Source organism: Cebus imitator, unplaced genomic scaffold (assembly GCF_001604975.1).
Source record: "Cebus imitator isolate Cc_AM_T3 unplaced genomic scaffold, Cebus_imitator-1.0 Scaffold124, whole genome shotgun sequence".
NCBI classification, from domain to species: Eukaryota; Metazoa; Chordata; class Mammalia; order Primates; family Cebidae; genus Cebus; species Cebus imitator.
The window spans coordinates 5,569,531-5,586,277 of record NW_016107439.1 but is presented as its reverse complement, the minus strand read 5'-3'; the positions used below and the strand labels follow the sequence as shown (position 1 = coordinate 5,586,277).

At 35.7% G+C, this 16,747-nt stretch overlaps 1 protein-coding gene across 2 annotated transcripts in view; it reads left to right on the top strand.

Annotated features, from left to right (window-relative positions):
- Positions 1-235: 235 nt before the first annotated feature.
- Positions 236-16,747, top strand: part of ATP10D (ATPase phospholipid transporting 10D (putative)) — a 104,036-nt gene continuing 87,524 nt past the window's right edge. For both annotated transcript variants that reach the window (XM_017540327.2, XM_017540326.2), the window contains exon 1: positions 236-525. The gene's annotated coding sequence lies outside the window, so the exon portion shown is untranslated. The remainder of the gene's footprint in view (positions 526-16,747) is intronic.

Sequence of the window (16,747 nt, the reverse complement as noted above, 5' to 3'; positions counted from 1 at the left end):
TTGTACAGTGTTCCACGTTTAGCGAAAGCAGTGAATTGTTAGAATTGCAGCAAAACAAAAAACCAAACCGTCAACCGCGGGCAAACCGTACTTGGAAGGTGAAAGTCAGAGGTGAGACTGTAAGGACTCTGGGTCACTGGGGCATCTGCGCTGAGCCGAAGGGCAGCCCCGTCAAACAGCTGGAGCTGGGAGCCGGGCAGCGGCGAGGCCCCGCCCCTGCTGCGTCACGGAGGGCGGGGCGGCGGGTGCTCGGCGGTGAGCGGAAGCCCGGGCTGCTCCGGAGCCCGTCGGAGACTGGAGGAGGAGCGCAGGGAGAAATAGGTCGCAGGCTCGGCACAGGCTCTGGCGCCGGCTCCGGCCGCTGAGTTTGGGAGATGTCTGAGAAGTGATTTTTTTCCCCTTGGAAGGCAGATGGCTGGCGTGGAAGCACAGCCCGCTTTGACTCTTCGGATTTGTGCTTGGCTCTTTTCTTGCACTTCGAGACTCGTGATCATCATGCTGTGATGTGTGCGGAGGGAGGAATTGGTAAGAGACGGCGAATCCCTTTGACTGTCCCAGCCTTCTGCTTCACCCGCTTTTCCTCTGTTTCTCTGTCCTGTTTCTCCCTGCTCCACTGCCCCAGTCGTGTTTGGAGTTGATGACATGGCTCAAAACTACAGTTTTGGGCTGTTACTGAGCTTAAAAAAAAATTTAATCATTTGATGTTAAAGGGGAATTTTAAAATCTGTTTTAAATGCTGGATTTTGTAAAATGGTACGCTATGCACACGAGGGCACGTACGGGCATGCACACATACACAGACACACACACTCTTTTTGTCATCCTGTTGTGAAATCAGCAGTTTAAAGAAATTTTGGCTATCTGCCTCAAAGGTGATGAAAAGAGAAAGTGTTGAAGATTTAGCCCAGCAGATTGATTCCTTAGGAGAAAGGTGTTTGTATTGGAGCTTGCTCAGAAATATTTTTCAAGGGAGTGCTACAAAGAAGCCCCCATACTTCCCTCAAAACACTAACTTTAACGAAGCAGTTATTTGGGGCACCCTTTATTTCATATTATAAAACACATAGTTTTAATTTACTACATACAGCAGAGAGACATCAGTTGGTTAGGGAATGGTTGGTTATTTTGGCATCTGGGACCCAAAATAACCAACCTTTAGAAAGATATGTTTTAACTGCTCTTACCACGCTAGCTCAGGTATTTAAAATGTGATATAATAAAACCAAAGTTTCTTCTTGCGTTTTTTTCATGCTGGTTCTAAGCAAGGGGAAAAAACAAGTCTGTATGGACAGAGCAAGCCTCTAACTCAAAATCAACCTTGAAAAATCCATCAACAAGGATAAGGCCTCCTCAGCCGCCAATATTTACTTGTATGGGCCTTTAAATCAGCTGGGTCACATTTCTGTGAAGAATAGCATCATCAAAAACCATTGTTGACTTTTGAAGAGCAAAATTCATCGCAACGGAGTAGTTCATTCAGTGCTGCAGCAAAAGCCTCTCACTCCAATCCACCTCAAAAAGTATTAACTGCTTCTTCTGGACTGTTTTCTATTCTCATTACAAATACGTATCTTATACCTACATTGAGATAGTTTGTTTTTATTAAAATGAGGTGATTTTATACATTCGGAAAAATAACTTAGAAACATTTTAAGGTTTGCGGGAGTTTAAAAAATAACACTACAACTGCTAATTTAACATTCATTAAATTGGATGGAAAAGATGGAGAATGTAAGTGCTCTAAACCAAGATGTGGGGAGTTTTGACCTTGGCTTGGCAAAGCCTGAATACTCTTCATACTTAGTGATTAACTAGAACTGGATAGGATATCATTTATTTTGCTATTGTCAGTAAAATGAAGGAAAACGCTAAAAAAAGATTATAGTTTATAATAGAACAGAGATTAGTCACCTGTCAGACAAATATACTTTCTAGAATTCATTTTTTTTATTAAGGATTAAAAAATATACACATGTTCAAGCCTTCAATTACATGTTTTCTTTATTGTCTGATATAGTTGGAAGTAGTTCTTCTAATGAAGGAAGATCAAAGAAAATACTACAAGTAGGATTGTTTGAGAATTCTCACAGCACAATGCATTGATAAATATAAATTTAATAGTGCTTGAAATAAAGGATAATTGATTTATCAACTCTAGGAACAAATATATGTGTGCTGGATCATATCACTATTCCTGGTCAGCTATTCCTTCTTTATTTTCTTAGATAAATTTATTTCATTTCAGAAATCATTTTAGCCATAGAAACAATACTTTTTTTTTATTGCTTTGCTAAATAAGGACTAATAGTGATGCTAGTTTTGTAAAAGAGTTGTGGCCTTAATGGAATCTTTTTTTATGCTGCTCAATAAAAGGTATATCAATACAACTGTATGAGGCAATTACATGGTCATATGTATTAAAATATGTGAATTGTGTGCCAGGCACACTGGCTCATACTTGTAATCTCAGCACTTTGAGAGGCCAAAACAGAAAGATTCCTTGAGCTCAGGGGTTCAATACCTTCCTGGTCCTGTTTTGCTCTCGTCTCTACAAAGAAAACACAAAACCTGTGAATGTTCATAGCCTTTTATTATGTGATCTTGGGTCTAAAAATATAGCCTAAGGAAATAATGTGAATTGCGTATGAAGATTTATATATATGTTTATTACCATCTTATCTGAAATACGAAATATGGAATCAAAGCCCAGTAACAAAATATTTAAATCAATTAGTGCAGTTTGTATATCTATATTAATAAAACTCAGTTATAAAAGTTTTTTTTTTTATTTGAATGACTTGGAAATATGCTTGCAATGTACTCAGTAAAAAAGCAAAATGTAATATATTATGTGTAAAACATAATTTTGAAATAAATTCATAAAATTCATTTAATCAAAAATATTTATTAAGCTGTTACTCTAAGACATTATCCTAAGTTAATAAGGATTGAACAAGATTAATGCAATTTCTGTTTGCATACAAGTTTCTTTTATATCAATGGGTATATCCATTAATATATTCTTCCTACCCCGCAAAAAATGTATTCCTAGGTGGTAGAGTTACAGCTTGATTTTCTTTTCTATATTTTTATTCCAAATCTTTGGAATATCCTAATATTCCAAAATCTTTGAAATCAACTATTATTTTTATAACAAAATACCTCTTTCAAAAAATCACCAGAAATACCATAAGCAAAAAAAAAAAAAAAAAAAAAGACAAATGCTAAGCTCTGTATTTTACATACTCCCTTTCAAAAGATATTATCAGGCACTGGAGTCTGTTGGGGGGAACTAGGGGAAGGACGGGGGCGGGGGTGGGGAGTTGGGGAGGGGTAACATGGGGAGAAATGCCACATATAGGTGATGGGAAGGAAGGCAGCAAACCACACTGCCATGTATGTACCAATACAACAATCTTGCATGTTCTTCACATGTACCCCTAAACCTAAAATGCAATAAAATATATTTTTAAAAAAGATATCATATAAAGCAGTGAGAGATTGCTATGGTCTAAATGTTTGTTCCCTCTCTTTCTGAGTTCCTATGTTGATTCCTAGTCCCCAGTGTGATGGTAGTAGGAGGTGGAGCCTTTGGAAGGTAATTAGGTTATGAGAAAGGATTCCTCATGAATGGAATTAGTGCCTTCAGAAAAGAGACCACAAAGAGCTGCCTTGCCCCGTCCACCATGGGAGGATACAGTGAGAAGGTGTCACCGATGAATCAGAGAATGAGCTCTCACCAGACACCATATCTGCACCTTGATGTTGGGCTTCCCAGCCTCTAGAACTTTAGGAAATAATTTTCTGTTGTTTACAAATCACCTAGTTTGTGGTAATTTGTTATAGCAGCCCAAATGGACTAAGGCAGAGAGAGTTGAATACTGCTATACATATGATCCCCAATGAGAAATACATGTAAATAGGCAATTCACAAAAGACAAAAAACTTTAATTGTCCAAGGTTGGGGTAGGGGAGATGTTAACCTCCCAATAATCAAAGTATATCAGCATAGCGATAAGTCGCCATATTTTCACATGTCACATTAACAAATGTGGACAACAAATCAAAATGTATCATTTTGTTGGGAAGACTATTCAGTATTATGGGAAAATGTTCATGATATGGAAAAATGTTTATGATATAAGAAGTGGATAAAAACAAGTTACAATAACAGATGCTGGAGAGGATGTGGAGAAATAGGAACACTTTTACACTGTTGGTGGGAGTGTAAATTATTTCAATCTTTGTGGAAGACAGTGTGACGATTCGTCAAGGACCTAGCAATAGAAATTCCATTTGACCCAGCAATCCCATTACTGGGTATATATCCAAAGGATTATAAATCATTCTATTACAAAGACACATACACACGTATGTTCATTGTGGCACTGTTTACAATAGCAAAGAGCTGGAATCAACCCAAACGCCCATTGATGATAGACTGGATAAGGAAATTGTGGCACATATCTACCATGGAATACTACACAGCCATAAAAAGCGATGAGTTTGTGTCCTTTGTAGGGACATGGATGAATCTGGAAACCGTCATTCTCAGTAAACTGATCAAACACTGCATGTCTTCACTCATAGGCGGGTGTGGAACAATGAGAACACATGGACACAGGGAGGGGAGCATCACACACTGGGGTCTTTTGGGGGGGAAAGGGGGAGGGACAGCGAGTGGGTAGGGAGGTTGGGAAAGGATAACATGGGGAGAAATGCCAAATATAAGTGATGGGGGGATGGAGGCAGCAAACCACATTGCCATGTATGTACCTATGCAACAATCCTGCATGTTCTGCACAGCTACCCCAGAACCTAAAGTGCATTAAAATACATATATATATGTGTGTGTGTGTGATATATATGAATTCTTTTTTCAGTAAGCCCTACTTTTTCCAAAGAATTATTATTTGAGGTTATCCTTTAAAAAATAAAAAATAAACACAGTTTCCATCCTTCTTACCTGTATTCATATTACCTTTTCTAAAATCTATAAATCTCTTCCGTTAGGTTTCTAAACATTTCCCAAGGCTCACTTATAGTACTTCCTTTTCTGCAAAGCATCTTCTCCCTTTCTATCCTCTGATTTCAGATCATGCTTTCTCATAGGACTTTCTATTTCCCTGAATACATATACTTCACGATTATCTTAATTTTATCTTTTTTATTTAATTGAATACTTGACCTGTTCTGGGGCTCATTTTTTCAACCCCAGAGTACCCAGCACCATGCCTAGGACAAGGTAAAATAAATGTACCGTAGAAAATAAACTAGAAGGCAGATTATAATTTTGTCCGTTTTGTTCCCTGGTTTATTTCCAGTATCTATAACAATGCCTGGCATATAGTAGGAGTGCAAAAAATATTGGTTGAAAGATTAAAATTATTGAGCACCTTCAGTGTGTTAAGCACAGTGCATTATTTAATAAATCTCTTCACCAAATTGTGTGAGGTAGTGATATTATTTCCATTTTACAGATTTAGAAACTGATGCTCGGAAAGGCTAAAAGCTTGTGGTAAATAGCCAGCTGTCATTCTGTTTGCCAAACTTGTGTTCATTCTGCTAATTGCATATATGCTATTTGTTGCTATTTTGAAAATAGCTAATTATTATATTACCAGTACTTATGCAAAATAAATGTAGTGTGAGGGATAGTACCATTCAGTAAATTATTGGCATGGAGTATTATCATGAATGTATTTTATAATTCCAATGAAGATCAACTTGTTTTTAATACCATTTATAGTTTTGATCTGCCTCTTATTTGTGTTTATATACCATACTTGGTAATACTTATAGGCCTCAGGTACAGTTTAACCATATATGTTGAGACAGTGTAAGTAACTGACATGTACAGTCCATGCTTTCAATCAATTAAATCATATGCTAAAGTAATTTTTAACCACTGTGAAATGATACTTCTCTATATAATAATCATAATATATTAATATTATAATTCATCCAGTAGCTTCCAAAAGAAAGTCTCTACATTTTAGAAATTAAATTTCTCATCTGTCAGACCAAATTTTCCTTTTTATTGTTGAAACAAAATAACTGATGTTAATACCTATCTGTCTTCGTCACATATCCAGTAATATGCTATATTCTTTAAAGAAAATAACACAATATAACTCAAAATTTTAGTCTCTAATATGCTTATTTGCCTCATATGTATAGCTTGAGCTAATAATCTGTGAGAGACCTTTAGAAAACCTTTGACGTAGTCTATTGATAAAACCTTTTGATCTTAACAGTTTTTTTCAGGGGCTAAATTCTTTCCATTTCAGCTACAAATAATTCTACTTTCCTATTCATTATTCTTTTTATCTCTTACCTTTTCTCATTCTTTTAAGTATGTTATTTTCCTTTGCTTTTTAAAAACCTCTGTGGTTACTCATACAGAAAATAATTGCTTTATTTCTTGTATATAGGAGCAGTAGTTTAATTATTTAAACAATAATATATGCATCATTGGTATGGGAAAGATTAGCTGCATAAAAATAATATTTAATGATAATGACTTTATGGGGAAAATACACAGTCCCTGACTTCTGATTATTCAACTTATGATTTTTCCACTTTATGATGATGCAAAAGAGATACACGGTTAGTAGAAATCGTATTTCATGTTCCCAAACATCATTCTTTCGCTTCCAGTATAGTATTTAGTAAAGTACATGAGATATTTAACACTTGATTGTAGGCTTTGTGTTAGATGACTTTGTCCAACTGTGTGCTAATATATGTGTTCTGAGTGCATTTAAAGTAAGCTCGGCTAAGCTGTGATGTTCAGTAGGTTAATGTATATTAACCTACTTATGATATTTTCAATTTACTATGGGTTTATGGATGAGCATCTGCATTCATTAATTAAAAATAAGTCTTTCCAGAATAGATTTGAGCTGTCATTGGGTCTATGGTTTTCAAAGTGTGGCCCCCAGAGTAGGAACATCAGTATCACTTGAGCTTATTAAAATGCGCATTCTCAGGCCACTGCAGAGCTACTGAGTTAAAGAAACTGGTGTCACTGTATGTTTGGGTTGGGGAGGGGGCAGCAGGGAGGGTAGAATTTGTGTTTTAACAAGCTCTCTATGTGATTACGATCTGTGTTGACGCTGGAGAACACAGGCTTGGGGGAAGATCCTCAGGTGAGCAGGCCAGTGTATTCACTGGGCTTTGACAGGTGGGTCCCTGACTTAAAAGGTTTCCAGGAGAGGATTTTGTTTATTTTCCTGTAGGCTGTTTCAGATGCCTCTGTGTTATTACTGACTGCAAAAGCCAATAATTTAATATATGAAACTTAAAAGATAGTCAAAAACACAATGTTCAATATTAAAGGTTTGTGTTGGATAGCTTTTATGTTATTTGCTTCTTGGCAACAGATTCCCTTTAAAAAACAGAATTAAACTAGACATTAGTGCAAGTGTTTCATAAGGGAAAAAGAGTAAGACTTTTTTCCCCCAGTACTTTGATCATGGATATATTTGGGGATGATGATTAGAAGAAGCAAATTGAGTCTTATGACTCTCAGTAGAGAGTTTGTGCAGAGGGAATCAAGTTTTCTTAGTGATCCTGCAAAGCTTTTGTAGTGGTAAAGAATGATACAGATACCTACTGTCATCATCAAAGTTGTAATTAATTAATTCTGTAAAATTAAAACCCAAGCATAAAGGTATTTTCATAGTGCATCTGTAAACAACATAGGCTGTATTCTTTTAATATACTTTGGATCTAATCAGGTTAGATTAAGCACCTTATTTTTTGCTGGAAATTCCATATCCCCACTCTCTTTATCTGAATGGGCCCATGTGAAGTTGAATATGTCATTTTGGAATATTGTAGATTGGTCATGTTATGAAGCTATTAGAAATAAGCAGAAAGGATTTTGAAATAGGTTCTTAATTAGTAATTGAAAATTTTCTTACCTATGAACTTTTATTTTCTCACTGACTTTCATTTTCTAAAGAGCAATCAAGGTGATATTTGAAAAGTATAACTGACATATTTTTGAGATTTTTATATTACTTTCATATCAAAAACTCTATACACCCTACATAAAAGTATAGATATAAAAATGTTTTATTGCAACAATTATCTGAGGTTTCTTTTGCAGACTACCATTTAAATTCTGTTTTCACTATTAATATTCAGAAAGAAGTATCCCAAAATTATATCAGCATTTAAGTATGCTATTTATTATAATTTAGCCAGACACTTACAAAATAAATTTTAGTAATTATCTTTTGGTAAAAACAAAAAACAAAACCCAGAACTGAATGCTTTAATTAATTAGCTTTGCAACATTTATAATTACATGTAGTGCTTCTTTGCAGGAACACACATATTTGTCTTTACCAAGAAGCTTATGTACTAAATTATGTTTATCTTCTATGTCAAGAAGCTTATATACTCAGGGAAACATAATTCCTGGTTTAATACTGAGTATAGCATTATTAGTATGTACACATGGTACTCATGGCCTTGTGTGTGAACAGTCATTTTCAGTGTCGAGGCAGCATGCTTGGCTTGCATTTTATGAATTTATGACAAAAAAAAAAAGGAAAGAAAAAAAAGACTTAAAGGAATGCATCCCTTTCCCACATCTTAAATGTAAAAGCAATACATTAAGTTCAGTGTATAGGCTTCATGATTATGTGAAGTTTAATCAAAATTACACTTTTTGATTAAAATGAAGATCTGTTTTCCGATTCCAAAATAAGTTTATGTGTTAATGGTAGAAGTATAAAAACACTGGAAAAATTAAAATCTGCTATTAATAGACTATCTCAAAATTACTAGTGTTAGTATTTTTAAAAATATTTTATTTTAAATTCTTCCATGTTGATATATTGTATATATTCATAGTTGAGATTATACTTGTATACAATTCTAAATCATGATTTAAAACTTTATAAACTTTAAGCATTTTATCAGTTATTAAAAATTATTTTAAACTTCATTTTTAACAGCTATCTCATTATTTCCATTAGATATAGATATAACACAATTGGATATAATGCAGTTAACAATTTCTCTATTTTTGAACATTTACGTAATGACTTTCTAATGCTGAGTTGAGTATATTTCTACTGAGGGCCAGAGAAGACATTTTTAGGGCATGTTGTCCTATGGGTCTAGAGAAGTAAGAGCAGATTAGAGTACCCCAAAACTATATGAATGTATGCCTTCACTGAGCATTATGAATAAAGAAACCCTTTGCTACATACTACATTACGAGTCAAAAAAATGCTAATTCCGTCTTCAATTCTTTTTTTAGGTTACTACTAAAGTTGAAAAAAAATTTTTTTATTTATTTATAGTATGTGGCTTCTGTGTTTGTTCAGATTTTTTTCCAACTGTGTTATTCATGAGATATTTAAACCAGAAATGAATAATTTTTAATATTGATCTTATAAGATATTAATTTTTTTTTTTTCAGACTGAGTTTCACTCTATTGCCCAGCCTGGAATGCAGTGGTACAATCTCGGCTCACTGCAACCTCTGCCTCCCAGGTTCAAGTGATTCTAGTGCCTTGGCCTTCCAAGTAGCTGGGATTACAGGTGCCCGCCACCACCAATGGCTAATTTTTGTATTTTTAGTAGAGACAAGAGTTTCACCACGTTGGCCAGGCTAGTCTCAAACTTCTGACCTCAGGTGGTCCGCCTGCCTCTGCCTCCCCAAAGTGCTGGGATTATAGGTGTGAGCCACTGCACCTAGCCTATAAGATATTAATTTTAAAAAAGTAGACCACTGTGGCCAGGCATAGTGGCTCATGCCTGTAATCCCAACACTTTGGGAGGCCGAGGCGGGTGGATCACCTGAGGTTGGGAGTTCAAGATCAGCCTGACCAATGTAGAAAAACGCCCGTCTCTATTAAAAATACGAAATTAGCCAGGAGTGGTGGCCAATGCCTGTAATCTCAGCTACTCAAAAGGCTGAAGCAGGAGAATCACATTGCAGTGAGCCGAGGATCACACCATTGTACTCCAGCCTGAGCAACAAGAGCGAAACTCTGTTTCCAAAAAAAAAAAAAAAAAAAAAAAAAAAAAAAACCATTGTGAATAATAATAGAACTTGTTAAGGTGATACTGAAACAATGCAGCAGATTTCACAGATTAGTTCAAAAAGGTCATGAAAATTTTAGGACAAGTACCTATCTGTAGAAATCTTAGTTTATTTTATAGTTGAATCATACTAGCATATAAAATTTTGTCAAGCATAATAATATCGTATTCAAATTGACTTAAATAATTGATGACATATTCATAAATAATGACATAGTTTAGGAATTAATAAAAGCCTAACTATATATGCATGAATAGGAAAATGGTAGTGGAGCAAACAGCAGGATTATTTTATGTGAATTGCCACTAACTTGCTGTGCAATCCTGAGTAAGTCATTCTTTCCAAACCTCTGTTTTCTTCTGTGTAAAATATTTCGTTGGATATTAACTTTTTTATCAAGCTTTAACATTCTGAGTTTTTTATTTAACTTGTTAGGCATCTTTAAAATGCTTTTCTTACTTAGAAGGAATGTTGGCATCAAGCAATTCATACATATTCTTATAAGTTAAGAATAGCTACCATTTGTTGATCTATTATATGTCAGGTGCCTTACATACATTCCCATTAACTCTTTACAACCACCCTACAGAGTAGATGATATCATTGCCATTTTCATGATTGGAAAACTGAGGGCCATAAGAAGTCCCACTAGGGCTGAGTGGGAAAGCCAGAATTTGAACCCATGACTCTGAAATGTTCTTTCCACTGTGCCACTTACCTCTCCCTTGGACAAATGAGATGGCTTGTTTTAAGCCAGAGTTTCTCAACAGCAGCATTCTTAACATTTGTGGCTAGATAATTATTTGTTGTGAAAGACTGTCCTGTGCATTGCTGCATATTTAACAGCATCTCTGGCTTCTTTCCACACCCAAAAATATCTCCAAATATTGGTAAATGACCTAGGGGGCTGGAAGGTGTGGTACAATTGGCCCCATTTGAGGACCACGGATCTAATACAACTTAAGTCATCAGTAGTCTGAAGACAAACGTAATTACTTTTTTCCAGCAAGATGAGATGGCTTTAGGCCATTTTAAGAGTCAAGATGGAATTAACCAAGTAGATCTCCAGCAGAGAAGCCTACTCCTTCATGCAATAATACTTATTATACATTGATTGCCCTTTATTCTCTTAAGATTTGTACCATTTGAAGAGCATTTCTTGGGGTGTGTGGTATAACATCAAGAACCTGATTAACATTTGTTAATTCACTGAAAAGTATTCATTGAGTACATGCCACGTGCCAGGCATTGTCCACTTGTTGGTTAAAACAGTAAACAAGATGGCCTTGTAGGAGAAACAGGTATTAAATCATTTTAGCTCATTCTCCTTTATCTTCCTAATAATCTTGTAAAGATTACTTTAGAACCACAATACAGTGTGTTTATCATGTTTTACATACATACACAGCTTATCACATGAAGCTGGAGTTTGCCTTCCTTAGTGTGGGTGAGTAAAGATCGCACACCAGGAAATTTGTGTTCTTCTGCCAGTTCAAATATATGTATATTGGCTCTGGTTTTTAAATGAGCACGTATCTGTGCGCTAGCTTCATTTTGAAACTTAATTGTTTATCCATTGGTTAGTCTCTTAATGCTCTTACCATTTTGTGGTCTGAAGCTTGGTCACATACATATCAAAGTTTGTCTTATAGGAATTAATCTCTGAAGTGTTTCAAGTAATGTGGGAATCTCATGAGGTTTGTGCCTGATCCCTTTACTGGACATGAGATTTGTGCCTGTCCCTGGAGGCCAAAACCATGGAATTTACATGGGACTTTGCATCATGTTGGTTTCTGCGCCTGGAAAAGTATGTGGTTGGCAATGGTAGCCTTTCAGTACCTATTTTCTAAAGGAAAAGAAATCTCTAAATAGTGAAAATAGATTTCACTGAATAAATCTTGCCGAATTTTTGTCTTCTACTTCCTGAAGACCACGGGGTCATTTATTTACATTTCTTAATTATTCTAAGGTAGTTGGAAGTAAAAGTTGAATCTTTATAAACACAGATTTGGACAGCTTACGGGGAAAAAGCCTGTAAAACCATTTAAAAGAAGGAGGTCTTCAAGTACTAGAAGAAAACCTTATGGAAATGCTTCTGAAGGCATCACTATAAAGAGTACACTTGTGTTCAGAGAATTGGTATGAATTCTCAGAGAAGAAAATTTATTTAAAATGCTGTGTGAAATATAGGAAAATTGGGTACGCGTTGTATAATGATTTCTATCCTGGACAAAATTGTTTTGATACTTTAAAGGATAAACCTTAAACTGTCTTAAAAAAGGTTACTCAGAATAACTTCCTCCATGTGAGTTTTAGAACAATAAGATGCAAATACTTCAGCTATTTATAAAAATGAGTCCTTGTTTTATTTCCTTTTTTATGTCTTCCTGTTGCAGTGTCCATATTAGGATTACATACTCTAGATCTTAATGTGAACTATAATAAATTTAGCATGCATAATAAGAGCTGTAGTGAGCTACATACCATAAATGCCTAACTTATTATATCACATTTAGAGTCAGTGTGTGTAAGATTGTTAAAGGTTTTCTAGTGTCTGCTGCATATAAGAGGGGTGTTATTCTATCCATTCATTCTTGGGTTTACTCCACAAATATTCATTGAGAATCTACTCTTTGCCTGATATTATACTCTTCGAAAGGCCTAGACTATGGCAATGAACCAAAAAGACAGAAATGTTTAAGCTGATGGTGGAGGGAGCCAGACAAAAGATAAAATACAAAATATCAAAGTAAATTATGCATTGTTAGAAAGTGATATGCAAGTTTTATGAAAAGTAAAACAGACAAGGAGAATAATAAGAGGCAGATCATATGGAGCACTGGAGGTGGCTTCTGTAATTACATGGGAGCCTTTCGAGAGTTTTAGGTTGTGAAACTGTCAGGATCTAACTTAGGTTATACCAGGATTAGACTGATAGTGGTGGATCAGGTTGATTGTAATAAAGATGATAAGAGGTGGTAAGATTCTGGATATAGTTTAAGGGAAGCGTCAACAGAATTTGTGGACTGATGTGATGTGAGTTGTAAGTGAAAGACAGAAACCAAGGATTACTCAAAAGTTTTTGGGCTGAGCATCTAGAAGGAGGGAGCTGCCATTAGTTGACAGGCGTTATCTGTGGGATAAGCAGTTTGGGAGAGAGTGCCTCAACATCCATTGGCACTTGGAACTGTCTGGAGATGATGGGCTGCCTTCTGGGCATTAGTCTGGCATTCTAGAAAGAGGTCTGTGCTAGAAGAAATTGTGGAAGCTCTCTTTTGATGGCCTTGGTTTTCTCAGTAAAATAGAAACAAGGTCATCAGCAGGAAGATAGTTTGGAGGGAGATATTGGATGTTAGAGGAGAAACAAAAAGGTATGAAACAGTTGTATATGAGAGTGGGAAAATACAGGGACTGGAAATGCAGTATGATTACATCAGTGTGAGTGGCCAACTTAGAGTTTTGTGGTTAGGAGGTTAAAGTGACACCGACAAGGATGTTGTGCGTTTCTTTCCAGCCACTTTCAATCTGTAGGTACTGGAACAGAGTACATAGAGCTTTAGATGTGAATATAAGCAGGGTGAGGGTTTTGCCAAGAAAGAAGGAAGGAGGCGTTCACTGGTTGAGAAAATATACGAGGAAGTGATTACAGTATTAACCACAAAATTTAAATTAAGTAAGGAAATAAGATCACTTGAGAATATGGGGCAGTGAAAAGATGGTTGGTCTGTTGTTTATGGGTAGGATCAGTGATATTGGAGTCAGGTTAAAAGTGAGTCATTTATTTGAAAGTAAATTTTATTTGTATATATTGAATTATAGTTCAGACACATATAAAGTCTTTTGTTGAATGCATCTAAAAATGGGTCACCTCACCTAGTACAAATGTTTTAAAAGTAAATAAATGCAAATATTTAAATTTATTTGTTAACTATTTTTTCAAATGCAGCATGCCTTTAGCATTTTTCTCTAAATAAATTAATTTTTTAATACCATTCTTATCCTATTCTCTCTCCCAACCCTCACATTCCTTGGTGGGTTGCCAGAGCTATATGCCTTCTGCCAACTCGTTATTCAAGTGTTACTGCCCTATCCCAGAGCCCTCTGAGAGCTGCCGAGGCTCTCATTCCATATGAGACATTTGGATTAGGCTTGAGTAACGACGTACAAAGCTGTGCCACTTGGATAAGTTTCTCAAACACTCTGTGGCTGTTTCCTCATTACTAAGTGGAGATAATAATATGTACTTTGTTGCAGGGATTAAAGTTAATGCATGTTTATCCTTTGCATATAACCTGGTATATGTCTGCAAATGGTAGATATTGTTATGACCTTAGGTCTATTAAATTAATAATATTTATTAATGTTGAATAACCAAATCTCAAAAACATACTATCTTGTCATTTCAATAACATTATTTTAGGAGCATCTAAGATCACTAAGGCCAAAACACAATATTGCTGCCATCAGTATTTTCATACATGTTTATATGTTTTTTTCAGCTTTAAAAATAGATTAAGGCATATTAGGAACTCACCATAAATATGGGTAGGATTTCTTTTTAGTTTCCAGTAATATAGATATACTTGTATACAACTGCAACATTTTACCTGCCTTTTGCTAGCCCAAAACAGCTTTGAGCCTAATTATCCACAAACAGTAAATCATTTGTACATGTGATCCTGTCTCTGAAGTATATTGAAGAAGAGAAGAATTATTGCTTTCAATGTCTGAATGGACCATCCAAAAAAATGTATATATATATTTGATAATATATATATGATTATATATGTTTTTGAGTATACATGTTTTTCTCTTTTATATATAACATACATATATGTATGTATGCAATAATATATGTATGTATGTAGTATTACACATATAACTATATAAAATATACATATATATGTGATAATATATGTATAATATATAAGAGCTTTATTCTCACATGAGAGAATTGAAGACACTAATTTAGTGCATGTTTGGGTAAGGTAAGAATGGGTTACTATTTCTAGAATGAAACAATGTATCTAGATACCACAGTCTTATTTTATATGTCTTTCAAAGTAAACATGTAATATGTAAAAATTGTAATTTGATTCTCCATCAGCAACTATTTAAAACATGTCACTCGGCCGGGTGCAGTGGCTTACTCCTGTAATCTCAATATTTTGGGAGGTTAAGGCAGGCGGATCACTTGAGGTCAGGAGTTCGAGACCAGCCTGGCTAACATGATGAAACCCCATCTCTGCTAAAAATACAAAAATTAGCTGGGCCTGGTGGGGCATCCCTGTAATCTCAGCTACTCAGGAGGCTGAGGCAGAAGGATTGCTTGAACCCAGGAGGCAGAGGTTGCAGTGAGCTGAGATCGCACCACTGCACTCCAGACTTGGTGACAGAGTGGGACTCCATCTCAATCAATCAATCAATCAATCAATAAAACACGTTGCTTATTGCTGTGGAGGGTTCCTTCCCTCAGTCTGAGTGAGAGGCTGCCTCTGTGATGTAGAACAGCGTCTTCTGTTTCTATCTCCCCAACGTCAACCACAGTATCTGGCACATTGTAGGTTTTCAGGTCATGTTTGCTAAGTGAATTGAAAATGAATGAGCTTAATTTAAACACTCTTTTCTAAAGATATGTAAGGGCTATGTGCTTCAGTACAGTTGGCCTTTTTAAATGACAAAACTATTACAAACGTTTCTTTGTTAGTGGTAAAAGTGAAAAGTAGTATGACTTAGCTTTTTATGAGCTTATATAGTACTTCCCCCCATGATAATAATCAACAGTTATCAAAAGTCATTTCTTTTAGGGCCGGGCACAGTGGTTCTCCTCTGTAATCCAAGTGCTTTGGGAGGCTGAGGTGGGAGGATTGCTTGAGCCCAGAAGTTTGAAGCCAACCTGGGCAGTATATCAAGACTCTATCTCTACGAAAGAAAATTAAAAATTAGCTAGATGTGGTGGCTCATGACTGTCGTCCCAGCTACTTAGGAAGCTGAGCAGGAGGATAGTTTAAGCCCAGAAAGTCATGGTTGCAGTGAGCTGTGATCCACCACTGCACTCCAGCCTGGGCAACAGAGCAAGACCTGTCTAAAAAAATAATAATTACTTTATTTCAGTGTTTTGGATAACATATTACCCTTGCCTGACTTCTTTTATATATCTAAAATAAAGAATATGTACTACTACTGGGTATTTAGTTCAAGGTCACTTAACAGAAACTATTGAATGGCACTAAGAACTCCAACGTGATTTTATTCAGCAAATCTGATTCATTCCACCCAATGGAGATACAAAAGGTTATGTGACATCATTATTCAAGATCCACAGTTTCCCACGAAATAAGTTGACCCTTCTCATCACAAAAGCCTGTATTAGATATATCCACATAGACTGTTTATACTTATGTTCTTTCCCAAAGATTACGTGAGGTGAAGAAAAATCCATTTTTGTAGTTAGAAGGATATATCAACATATATGGTATATATACATAAGGGCATACCAACATATCGTGTTGGCACCGGGGGCAGCAAAGAAACAACCAAAGATACCAAACCATCTTAATGATGTTGTCATGACCCGTTAGAAAAGGAATCAGTCTCCCTGTTGCAATAAGCTTCTATAAAGAGTGTTGAACAAGTAGGTCACAGATGACACAGATTGGAGCAAACCCAAGTTTTATC